The sequence below is a fragment of the Hoplias malabaricus genome, chromosome 12, assembly GCF_029633855.1.
Source record: "Hoplias malabaricus isolate fHopMal1 chromosome 12, fHopMal1.hap1, whole genome shotgun sequence".
NCBI classification, from domain to species: domain Eukaryota; kingdom Metazoa; phylum Chordata; class Actinopteri; order Characiformes; family Erythrinidae; genus Hoplias; species Hoplias malabaricus.
The window spans coordinates 36,754,244-36,767,547 of NC_089811.1; the positions used below are offsets into that span (position 1 = coordinate 36,754,244).

General features: G+C 37.5%; 1 long non-coding RNA gene across 1 annotated transcript in view; it reads left to right on the forward strand.

Annotated features, from left to right (window-relative positions):
• LOC136664198 (uncharacterized) overlaps positions 1–13,304 on the forward strand; it is a 78,432-nt gene that overhangs the window by 17,711 nt on the left and 47,417 nt on the right. The window lies entirely within an intron of this gene.

The window sequence follows — 13,304 nt, forward strand, 5'->3', positions numbered from 1 at the left end:
TGCTCCAGGTGACTGTCTGAGAGGATTTGGTGTATTCTCCCAGTGTCCGCTTGGGTTTTCTCCAGGTGCTCCGGTTTCCTCCCACAGTCCAAAAACACACGTTGCAGGTGGATTGGCGACTCAAAAGTGTCCGTAGGTGTGAGTGTGTGAGTGAATGTGTGTGTGTCTGATTTGCCCTGTGAAGGACTGGCGTCCCCTCCAGGGTGTATTCCTGCCCGATGATTCCAGGTAGGCTCTGGACCCCCCGCTGTAATATTATTTTAATTTATTACTTTTAATAAATTTTAATACAATTTTTAATAATTTATTCATTTTATTACTTATAATTCAGAACTAATGTGTGGCTAATTATATCTTCTGATCCAGTTTAGTTGTACAACACTGTAGTCAGGGGCACCTCAACATTTGCTGCCAGTGGGGCCTGGCACTACCAGATATCACTGTGGATCAGTACATGACATGATCAATAATTCAGTATAAGAAGTAATTTGTAGTGCATAAAGGCCTTAGAAGTTTTCATTTACTGAGCAATTGAAAACACTGCATGTGCCAGGCTCTTTCATTGTTAAGCTGTGGGGTATGGCCATGTTGACCCATTGTTTGATGTAATGTACAGTGAGGACAGCTATCATTAATCTTAGAAAATGATAAAACCTAGAAGAGGCATTTTTGTTTCCTAACTGACTGACTGACTCCGAATGTTGAAATGTGCATGGGCGAGTAGGAACTGTCAGTTCAGCCATATTTCATAGAGAGAATTTAAGGTGGTGGGGAGACATTTTATGGCATTAGTGTGTTTATAAATATATAGCTGCAAACAGCCTCCTTAGATTTCAAGTGCTTTAACTTGTTACATTGAATAAATAAGTAACAAAACATTTTTGCTGGTCTTTGGTCTTTTATAGTAGATCATAGTATTTATTTTTAAATAAAATGAACATGAAAATTATATTTTATTTCTTTTTTCACCCTAGTCCTGCCCTCCATCTTTTCTGTACAACACAATCACATAATAAAAAACACATGTGAACAAAGGTATTGATATAAAGCACCAATGCTTCTCCAGACCTTCCAATGGCAAGGGTATGTATTTTGGGCATTTTCTGCTTTTGAAATGCCATAAACACCTCTATGACAATAGCTACGAGGCTATATGGCTAATGGCGGTCCAGCTAAACTAGAATTGCCTGGTTTCTCTTTGCTCTTGTTTTAAGATTTCTGTGTATGTGTGCATGAAGCTGAAGTTGGTTTCTTATTTAACCTTTGGTTTTGATTTAAAAGTGCGGCACTTTTATTATGGTTCAGTGCAGTGCAACTTAACTTTTACTGCACTGGTTAAGATGGAATGAAAAATTCAAATATGAAGTTATAATTTAATCTTTAACAGAAGTCATAATATGATGAACACAGCCACACACAGCCCTGACACTCCACACAGTTCACTGGATCGTTCAAAATTATTAAGCTAAATTTTATTTCATCTTCCTTTTAGTTCCTCCTCAAAGCCTGATCACTCTTTTAGTGAATTACATCAGGTCAGTGTAGCATGAGGACTCTAAGCCTATATTGTGTATGTCTTTGTGAAGTATTTCTGTAAATATCTTTATGATTACTGGAGTGTCAACCACAAACATTACCACTCAGGCCTATTGTAAGACAGTGCTACTAAAATAAATAAAGCCATATAATCTTGAATGTATTTCGGAAAATAGTAAATGTGGTAAAAATTTTGGTAATAATTTTGGTAATGTGGGCCTAATGGTTAGAGTTATGCATAGTTTCGCTGACAAATCAAATGCAGCAGATAGAGAGTTCATTGTGCCCCCTCAAGCTGTCTGTGCCCAGGACACCACTGGCTGTAGTGATCCACCAGGCACATGAACAATGCTGTGCATTATGAGCTAATAGATGGCATGCTTTCATATATTGCATTAATATATGCACACAGTCATATACTAAATACACACACACACACACACACACACACACACTGTGACTAATGCTACAGTATTCTACTGAAGCATTTTCCCATTACCAGTGCTTCCCAAGCCCACTACTGCATCAGTTGATGCTGTCTATTACTACACACACACATACACACACTCACACACACACATGCAATTTTTATATACATATAGTGTAATGGGTGGGTGGGTTGTTAGTGTGTTGTGTTACTGTATTCTAATCTTTTAAAAATTTATAAATAACTGATACAAAACACAGAAGCCACATTCTGACTGAAACATTCTTGCTAAACTTTCTGAGATAAAAAAAATATTCACAGAAACAGGTACAAAAGAGCAGAACTGATAAATAATGCAGTTCTTTTATTTGGATGACTGATCAGATGCTGGATTTAAAGGAATACTGCATACTTTAATCATACAGATGTTTATTTATTGTCTGATTTTTCAGTTTCCATTGCAATTTGTCTTAAACGTTGAGTTCAATGTGGACCAAGAATGTTCATTTGTGTGCATCATTAGCTTTTGTGTATTTAGTTCATATTCTTTATTTGTCATCTGCCAGTTTCCTTGGGGTGATTTTCTTGTTGTACCTTGTGGATTTATGTATTTGTTTTATATATTTGTCCTACTTTACCACCTAAATTACAGGGTTATTCAATTAAAACAGATTATTACAGAGTGCTGACTCTGTACTTGGTTCCCAAAACTGTGTTTGTCTTACAGTACTGTGTCTGTAGCATAAAATACAGAATTTGTCAATATTTGTTATTCTACTATGGCTGTAAGTTATGGCTTCTCACACCTTAAACATTTCACAAATTAACAGATCTCATCTCAGCAAACTGATGGATTAATTTTCATGGACTTTTAACCTCTATTTGTGCTCACATGTACCACTGACAGAGTATTTACAGGTAAAACTGCATATGTAAAAATGCCTCTAAGTGTCTGTGTGTCAGATTTCAGTTTATACACAACCCTGACTATAAAATAAGATTACAAATAATTAAAAATAAGATACAGGTGCTGGTCATAAAATTAGAATATCATGAAAAAGTTGATTTATTTCAGTAATTCCATTCAAAAAGTGAAAGTTGTATATTATACTCATTCATTACACACAGACTGATATATCTCAAGTGTTTATTTCTTTTAATTTGATGATTATAACTGACAACTAATGAAAACCCAAATTCAGTTTCTCAGAAAATTAGAATATCTTTAAGACCAATCTAAAAAAAAATGATTTTTAGAAATGCTGGCGGACTGAAAAGTATGAGCATGTACAGCACTCAGTACTTAGTTGGGGCTCCTTTTGCCTGAAATACTGCAGCAATGCAGCGTGGTATGGAGTCGATCAGTCTGTGGCACTGCTCAGGTCTTATATGAGAGCCCAGGTTGCTCTGATAGTGGCCTTCAGCTCTTCTGCATTGTTGGGTCTGGTGTGTTGCATCTTTCTCTTCACAATATACCATAGATTTTCTATGGGGTTAAGGTCAGTTGAGTTTGCCGGCCAATTAAGAACAGGGAGACCATGGTCCATAAACCAGGTACTGGTAGCTTTGTCATTGTGTGCAGGTCCTGTAGGAAAATGAAATCTGCATCTCCATAAAGTTGGTCAGCAGCAGAAAGCATGAAGCACTCTAAAACTTCCTGGTAGACGGCTGTGTTGACCTTGGACCTCAGAAAACACAGTGGACCAACACCAGCAGATGACATGGCACCCCAAACCATCACTGACTGTGGAAACGTTACACTGGACCTCAAGCAATGTGGATTCTGTGCCTCTCCTCTCTTCCTCCAGACTCTGGAACATTGATTTCCAAAGGAAATGCAAAATTTAATTTAATCAGAAAACATAACTTTGGACCACTCAGCAGCAGTTCTTTTTGGAAGTGAGATGCTTCTGACACTGTCTCTTATTCAAGAGTGGCTTGACACAAGGAACACCACAGCTGAAACCCATGTCTTACATATGTCTGTGTGTGGACTCCAGCTGCAGTCCATTCTTTGCAAATCTCCCCCACATTTTTGAGTGGGTTTTGTTTCATGATCCTCTCCAGGGTGCGGTTATCCCTATTGCTTGTACACTTTTTTCTACCACATCTTTTCCTTCCCTTCACCTCTCTGTTAATGTGTCTTTTGTCTTGCCCTGCTTGTGTGAGTTGTCAATGGTCATCTATTGTACAACTGTCACGTCAGCAGTCTTCCCCATGATTGTGTAGCCTACAGAACTAAAGGCCTTTGCAGGTGTTTTGGGTTAATTAGCTGATTAGGGTGTGGCATCAGGTGTCTTCAATATTGAACCTTTTCACAATGTTCTAATTTTCTGAGACACTAAGTTTGGGGTTTTCATTAGTTGTCAGTTATAATAATCAAATTAAAAGAAATAAACACCTGAAATATATCATTCTCTGTGTATTGAATGAGTAAATATATATATATATATATATATATATATATATATATATATATTTTTTTTTTTTTTGTATTCTGAAATTATTGTCAAGATTCACTGCATACTCTGTGCACACTGGTTCTCTAGACAATGTTTGGGAGTGAGGCTTAATAAATTTGATTGCTCATTTTGAGGAGGACACTGCTGAATCCATGTCTCATGACTCATTTTTATCTTCAGGACCCTCAAATGGTCATCACATTTCAGTCTGTAAAGCATGCACACACAAAGACAGAGGACAAGAGTTAAGAGTTTCACATTAATTAAAAATGATCAATTAGATTCATATGTGATATAAGACATATTTTAGAGCCTGAACTTTCTTTCTTGTTTATGTAATGCACAAGTGAAGATTCATTCAACAAGTCATAAGAAGATACATTTTAACCCATACAGTGCTATCTATGCACATGGTTTCTTTTATTTTGCAAATTTGCCACAGTTCATTGATACATTTTCCTAAATGCTCATTTTATTTATTGAAAGCCTTGTGGTCCTGTATGAAAACATAATTTTAATTTAATTAATTGCTTAATCAACCCAAAATCTAGTCAAAAATATTAATATTAAAATACAATACTGTCTTACAGATATCCACATAATCATTTAATCTGACAGGGGTCTCTGGTACATATGGATGAAGGAGCAATGTCCTCATAGATAAACAAATTTCGAAGCTTTCTTCTGGTACAGAAAAACTGAAAGGTCTGCTGCATATATGCTATTTTTTATGGTCATGTAATTTCTTAACTTTCTCTGACACTGGAATTTGGTGCTGTTTTAGCCTTTATCATAAATAATTTTTTTATGTATTACTCCACAACAGCTCTGCACTTTGAAGTGGGTATTTCTAGATGTGGTCGAGTGTGGTGGTGTCTTTGCAGAAGTAATGGTCTCTTGATGAAAGCTCCATGAGTTCTAGGTTACTCTAACTTACTAGCTGTGCCTGTGGGTCACATTAAGCTTCTTGCTGTCTTTGTGGAGTATTTTTGTAAATATATCTATGATTACTGGAGTTTCAACCACAAAATCTACCACTCAGGCCTATTGTAAGGCAATGCTACTGGAACAAATAAAGCCATATAATCTCAAATTTGGAAAATAGTAACCCCTTTACACATGTGGTAAACATTTTGGTAATAAATTTGGAAAAAGTGGGCCTAATGGTTAGAGTTGGAAAGTTGGAAGGTTGCTGGTTCTACTGTGAATGAAGCATGGCGTGCAGGACATTTTAGTGGTGTAATTAACAAACATGCTCCTCTCAAAAGTTTTTGCATAAAAAAATCAAATAAAACCCTAACCCATGGTTCTCTCCTGATCTATTGTTGCGACAAAAGAACGCTGCTTGGCACAAAGCTCGTTTATCAAGATCTCAAATGGACAAAACTACTTTCTGTCAGATTCAAAATTAAATTCAAAATTAGATTAAAAAATTGGAAATTAGCCATGGTTCTCCCTCTTTTTTAAAAATGGTGACCAAGCTGATCCAAACTGTTTCCATCTTGCCCTGCATTTCAAAAGTTATGGAAGAGATTATAAACAAGCAACGGTGTGATTACTTTGCTGACAACAATTATCTGCTGTACAGTCTGGCTTTAGGCTGAGATATGTTTGTGTCACTGCATTTTTAAAAGTTCTAAATGATGTTACATCAGCACTAGATGCCAAGCAGCACTCTGTTGCAATTTTTATTGATTTAGCAAAAGCCTTTAATTTAGTTGATCACTCCATTCTAATAAAGATTTTGGGCAGCATAGGGTTCTCAGATCACTCCAGAGCTTAGTTTACAGTGTGTGAAGTTAGAAAATGTTCTTTCACACACCTGTCAAGTTACTAAAGGTGTCCTGCAAGGATCAATATTGGGTCCTACATTATGTTCTGAATATATCAATAATATTCCTCTTGCTGCTGGTAATTCTTCTATTCATTTATATGCAGATGATACAATTCTGTACACCTCTGACTCTTCCTTTGACTGTGAACTGTCTACAATCCATGATAGTTTTCTTCAGGTCCAAAACACCTTTACTGTACTGAGCTTATCACTAAACATCTCTAAAACAAAGATTATGTGATTTGGATGGAAGGGTAGTATAAATTAACCTACTTTCCAAATTCACTACCAGTGACGAAACCATCTTGGAACAGGTTACAACTTGAAAATACCTAGGCATTTGGTTAGACAGTTCATTATAATTTTCTCATCATAGCAAAAAGTTACAATCGAAGGTCAGGGCTATACTTGGATTCCTATACAGAAATTGTTCCTCACTCTCTCATGCTGCAAAACTCACTCTGGTTCTGATGACAATAATCCCGCTGTTTGATTACGGTGACACTGTTTTAGAATGGCATGCAAAATTACCCTTCAGAAGCTTGATGCTCTAACATTCAACTCTCAGATTTGTTACAAATGCCCCCTTTAGAACTCAGGTACACCTAACAGAAAGTTCCTAAGACAAATTCCACCTTTGGCTTCTCATCATTTCAGTCATCTGCCCCAAAAGACTGGAATATACTTCAGCAAACACTAAAATAAAGACCTTTATGTCAATCTCAGCTTTCAAAACTTACATCAGAAATGTTATTACTGATACATGTACATGCTTTTCTGCTGTTTGAACAATTGAAAATGTTTTTTTATTACCCCTGTGCATCTAATCATGTTGTTTTCCTTTCTCTTTATATATATCCTCTTTTAAACATTCTTTCCTCAAGCAGCTCTTGCTGCTTGCCAGGCTGCCATTGTAAATAAGAATATGTTCTTAAACAGGACTGGCAGGAACATCCACAGTTGAAGTGCCCTTGAACAAGGCACTGAACCCACAAGAACGCTCCCAGGCACCGGAGATTGCTGTCCGCTGCTCTGGGAGTGTGTTCACAGGCCCTAGTGCACTAGTGTGGGTGTGGGTGTGTTCACTGCCACAGATGGGTTAAATGTGGAAGACAAATTTTGTTTTACATTGTACAACGAAAAATAATTGCACATTAAATGCATCTTACTAAGCAACCTGAAACTCTAATTTCAGGTTGAAACTCTAAACAGCCATATACACCTCAATGCAGAAAGGTTGCTGAGTTCTCTGGGCACAATCTCATCTCAGACTTGACATTTCAGATTGTTTTTGGGAAAAAATTATGTCTGATTATCGGTGCTAAAGACAAAATGTACCTTCTTTTCTTCAATCTGTGATTAATACAAAAACCAACATCTGTCATGTTTTGAAAGTGTATCAATGCCCAAAGCCACTCTGGCTTGCACAAATGTGAAAATACCAGTGAGGTGGAGGAAAAAACTGGCAAAGAATTCCACATGAAAAAATGCAACAGTTAGTATCCTTGGTTCCCAAATATTTTAAAAGTGTTGTTATGGGCATGGATGTTTCTCTTGTATCTCTATCCTGTCCTGTCCATATGTTCTAGGATCCAGTCCTGGGTTCCTGACTGACTGCATGCCGGATGCCGGAATCTGTGTCCATGGTTTGGCTTCAACCATCTGCTATAAAAGAAAGGGTTACGTCACACATGGGAGGAATGGTTCCTCACTCGATTGTTTACCTTTTGTGCTGTTGTACTCGCTTTGTGTTTTGAATTGTTAATTGTTGAATGTTTTTGGGAGTGTTGCCTGTCTGTAATTTGTACATATTTGTAACTAGTACCAGTTGTAGGGAGTGGCTGCCGTTTTGTTTTGGGAACTGGTTTTTGTCTCTGTTTATACATAGCAAGGAAGTAAGGTTAGCACTGTGTCTTTGTTTTTGTCGTCCTGCACAGGTTAGTTAGTGTACCTAAAACTAGTTAGTGTGGGGTTTGTTTGTTGTTTTGGCCTGGGTCACTCCTGAAGTTCACTAAACTGTATCAATTATCTTTAATACATTTCACAAAAACTGTCCTGTAAGTTGGACCTCAACAAAACAACTGTAAGTTGTAGTTTTTTTTTTTGCAATCACACTATCCGTTATTTCATTTTTATGTTGCGGTCTGCACTAGACGGTAACAGTCTAAACTAAGGAAAGATGATGCACACCCTGATGTATCACATTGGTAAAACCTGCATCTCTCCCATTTTTTGGAGTGTGTTTCAGGCATCAAATTCATTTGGAATATTATTTTTGTACTTTTATCAGTTAAACAATGGGGCAACAAAAGGGTTATCCGAGGTGTGCAGTGCTACAATCAAAATATATTAAGTTGGCAACAAGTGAATGATATGATTGTGTTTAAAAGGAGCGTCTCAGAGAATCTAAGTCTTTTAGAAATTAAGATGGGGAGGGTTTCAATAATCTGTCAAAAACAGTGAAGCAATCCAGAAATGATCTCTCTCAACTTAAATTACAAGAAACCTGGAAATTTCACCATCTAAATTACACAATATCATTAAAAGATTCAGAGAATCCAGGGGAATCTCTATAGGGACAAACCACAAACCTTAGAAGCTCAGTTATTCTGGCACTGATCAGCAGGAGTGGTTTGGAATTTTGAAATATCTGAACTATGTGAAATATCTGTGGCTTCTGCTAGACCAAATCTGGAGACTCTAAAGCTTATAAAGTAGTTCCATATTTTTACTGAAATGTGGGCTGTATTTATTTATTTATTTATTTATTACAATAGTGTTGGAAAATTCCAGACACTGTCTGAGTCTGAGGTGCTCAGAGTAGTTTCCAACTGACGCTGTCTAAAAAAATTATAATTACAGTTCAAGTGAAAAGGTGAAACTTACTATCTGCCAAAACTAATGAAATTAAGCTAAGTCATACAGTGAGATCCCTGGGAAAATTCTCCCCATGGCTGCTGTGTGAATGTGTGTGTGTGTTTGGGGAAGTATGAAGCAGTGTCTGAAGTGGCTGCTCACCCACCTTCCTGCCTCTTACAAAAGAAAACAGTTGCCATGTTTTCAGCCGGGGGCAGAACACCTTCACCCAGAGGCTTAGAGACATGAAACAGACACTGTAGACTGCAAATGAGAGTGATTTTCTACCAGCCAGCAATCTCACACTAATTCACACGTGCACACACACACACACACACACACACTGAACTGTAAGTGAACCAGGGCTTTCCCTATAGCTTCCACACAGAAAAAAAACATTCTGTAGAATTAAACATAAATAAAAATGAATAAATGACTGTGATTTTGTTTAAACTATCTATTTCCTTAGACGTTGCTAAAAACTAAAAAATATGTATGAAATGATGACACAATAGTGGATGTTTCCTAAGTCATTTAGTTTTTCTCACATTATGCATTGCACACAGAATTTCCTGCAACAGCAGGAATCTACACAATGCATAAGCAAGAATAATGACAAGAATTGCACTAGAAAAACAAGATCATGGTACACCAGTGATAGCATCACTCCACTGGCTGCAGGTTTCCTGCAAGGTAATATTTGCACGCTCATGTGCAACAGAATGACACAACTTAACAACACAAATTCAGTGTCATTTTGCAGTGCCCTGATACTGTGCAAATGATCATCTAGTTATACATTATTTAGTTCTGTAACATTTACGGTAGTTAACTATTAATAGTAAATAATCCCAAACTCACATGATGCTATTAAACTGAAGCAAATGCTTCATATTAGATGCTTCTTTTCTTCATCTTCTGCTTCTTGCCTTCATCTTCTGCTTTGTCTCTTACTTGGAGGAGAATGACAACTGTCCAGTATTGTTTAGGTTGTCTAACAGTCTAATTCATCTATGGATGTGCTGGCTAATGGAAGTAAGAGAGGGAGAGCCATCTTGCCAATCCAAAGCAAGGGTCATGATCTTATTGACTACTGTCCATATATTACAGTGGTTTCACTGAAAATTGAACTCACAACTTCCCCAGTGAATTGGCAAACATTGGAACAGGGGTGGTTTGTTCTTTAGGTGGTTTGTTCCCACCAAAAGGAAGGGAGGGAATTTTTTTTCTTTCAGTCAACTACAGTAAATACCCATGGCTTTGCATTGACTAAGCTCTGCCAGAAGGTTTGTCCTGCCTCACAGTCCAATCAGTGTTAGGTTTTGTTCCGTTTTTATGCACAATTTCAAGATGGTGGAAAATTGCCCCTGACTCCTGTAAATTTCACAATACTCTTTACTCTGGAGCTCCTGCACCTAAAATAAATATCTGAAGAGTGAAAAATGTATAGAATTGTATGAGTATTGATACAGCTGGTCTCTCTTCAAACTATCTGTGAGGGCAATCTATTTGTTTATGACCAGAGTTGATTGTTGATTCACCGTAGAGGCAAAGTAACTTTATTAAAGAAGACCTGTATAATGAACTCCTGGATAAATCTCTCCACAAATACGTTACAGTATGTAGATAAAGAGAAAGATTTATGAATTTGTACAGCGTTAGTTGTCTAGATTGTCACATGTGCCAATTGTCTAGATGATTAGACAGAAGGAGAGAGTGTGTAGTGTGGTATCGGTATTTGGACTATTTCTGCTTAATTATGGTTATTATTAATAAATTATTATTTTTATTATTACTAATTTTAGATAATAACAATATTAATAATTTATCATACATTTGGGTACTAGTCATGCTAGAATGTGGTTTTTTTTTCAGGATTTCCAAACTTCAAGGACAGACTCTATACAAAGTATTATTTTAATTCAAAAAACACTTTATTGGAAAGGAATAATAATCATTTAATAGACATAGCACAATTATTATAACCTCACAAACTGGGATCAATGCTGATGAAACCCTTCTTATGAATCTAATCAGTGGCTAGGTCATATGGCTGGTGTGACTAATATGGTCTGTGCAAAATGAAATTTAACTTATGATTAAAATATAAATTTACCAAGGCACTTAATTTGACATCAGCTCTGAAAATTATATTTTTATTTTTATTTGACGCACTTCGACCAACTTATGGGCACACCGGTTCCGTCACAGTTGCAGCAGATGGTCCAAGCCCTGGCTCGTTCTGTTCTCCCGGTGGAAGCGGCTAAGGAGGTGTGACCTCCAGGGTGAGCAGGCCGCTTCAGGCTTCTTTTTTGGAGCGTTGTGATGTCAGTTGGGATTCTCCTCTTGGGATAGTTGTGGCTGTCCTGGTTGGGAATTTCCCAGAAACAAGGGGGCGTCGAAAGAAAAGCTTTTTTTATTTTTCAAATTCAGAGGTGGCGTCTGGAAGTCCGTAAAGTTAATATACTAAATATTTACTAATCTCAGAGGTGATTTCTTATTCTGGCCAAAAATAGGTTTCACCTGCTTTGATCAGCTGTATGTAAAAGCGCTTTTACTGGGCAATAAAAGAAAACCACAAACAAACAATAGCAAATTGAGGCTTACGCTGACAGCGTTATATCTAAAGATTTAAATATCTGACAATGACTCAATGCTAAACTGACTAGAGCGTCCCCTGTCCAGTTTTAAGATTGGTCCGTGTTCTCAGAGTTGTTTTCAGAATGTGCAGAGTCAGAGCTTGTTCCTTTCTTCCATTGATCCGATATAAGTTGTCTCTGTTCAGCAACTCAACGTCTCTCAGCGCTCTGTTTCTTGGAAGTGACTCTTTTCTAATTAGTGCCTTTATGCCCACTTGAGAAGTAGCCTTTCTGTGATTGGCTACTGGGTTTGGGAAGTACATGTGACCGTCTCAAGTTCCCCAGAGACCAAATGATTAACGTTGCTCCAGATAAAACATTCTTGAGTTAATACATCGTATATATATTAAGTATATTGATGTGGGTACACAAAATATTCTAGTTATTAGAGATGAATTAACATTCTTATAAATTGAGAAAGGAACTGGCTTCTTGTGAATTGAAATTTATATCAATGAATGCAGACACGTTAGTATACATTTACCTGAGAATAACATAGGATATCACATGATTAAACAATAATAATACAATGGATAATGCATAACTGGATTCAGAAAGACATACGTGTCCAAGATAACTCTTTTTGGGACAGAGTTAAAACGAGAGAGAGAGAGAGAGAACAGGGACAACAGGGTGCTTTTGGTGACATATGATTTCCCAAATGTCCACTTGGAGGCACTGTTGGTCCATGCTGTTCCTGCGGATAGAACTATGATTTTTAGAGAAAATAGGTGCATTCTTTGGGGCCATCTGGTGATCTCCCTTAAGATTAAGTCAGAAGATGAGTATGATAAATGCTCCGGGGGGTCTTGGGTCTCCTCACATGATGAGTTTTTTTGAGTCAGTTCTTAGGCTCTATTGACAGATTTAAAAAGCTATCTTTTGGTCTAATGGTGTGTCTGTTTGTCATAAAATTTGGAGCAGACCAATCAGTGTAGGGACGAACCTTTTTGTGAGCATACCAGGGTCAAACTGGAAAGGGGGTTTCATGACCTTCTGGTCTCCAAACAGACTAAGTGTGTGCGTGTGTGTGTGGGGGTGGTTTCATGGGGTCCTCACAGCTCAAGCTTGTAGAATGTAGAATTACTCTTTGATCATAAGAATGGAAAGTCGGAGGCTGAATCTTTCTCCATCACCTAATCTGGATAATCCATAGTCTTAAAAAGGTTCAGTATACATTGGCCTTCCTCCACTACACCACCCCCCTTTTTTCTGTTTTGTGGTCCAGTAGGGAGCATGGAGCTGCAAACAAAAAAATTGCTGTGGAGGGAGGTGAAATCAGCAAGCACATTCAAATCCATTTTCAAAGCTGATGTCTTACTATCCATGTGAGTTAGTGTTTTGGCATCTAGCTCGATGGTGTGTTTGGAGAAGAAATCTGAGACATATATGTCACTCTCATATTGGTCAGGGTTCAGATGATACAGGGCCAGGTCTCCCACATGTAGAATTGCATTTATGGGGACGTCTACCCAGAAAGTCTGGCTAGGTAGTGGTACCCTTTCTGAGGTTTCATGCTGATCATAGGTTAGTATGGCCTCTCTAAAGGG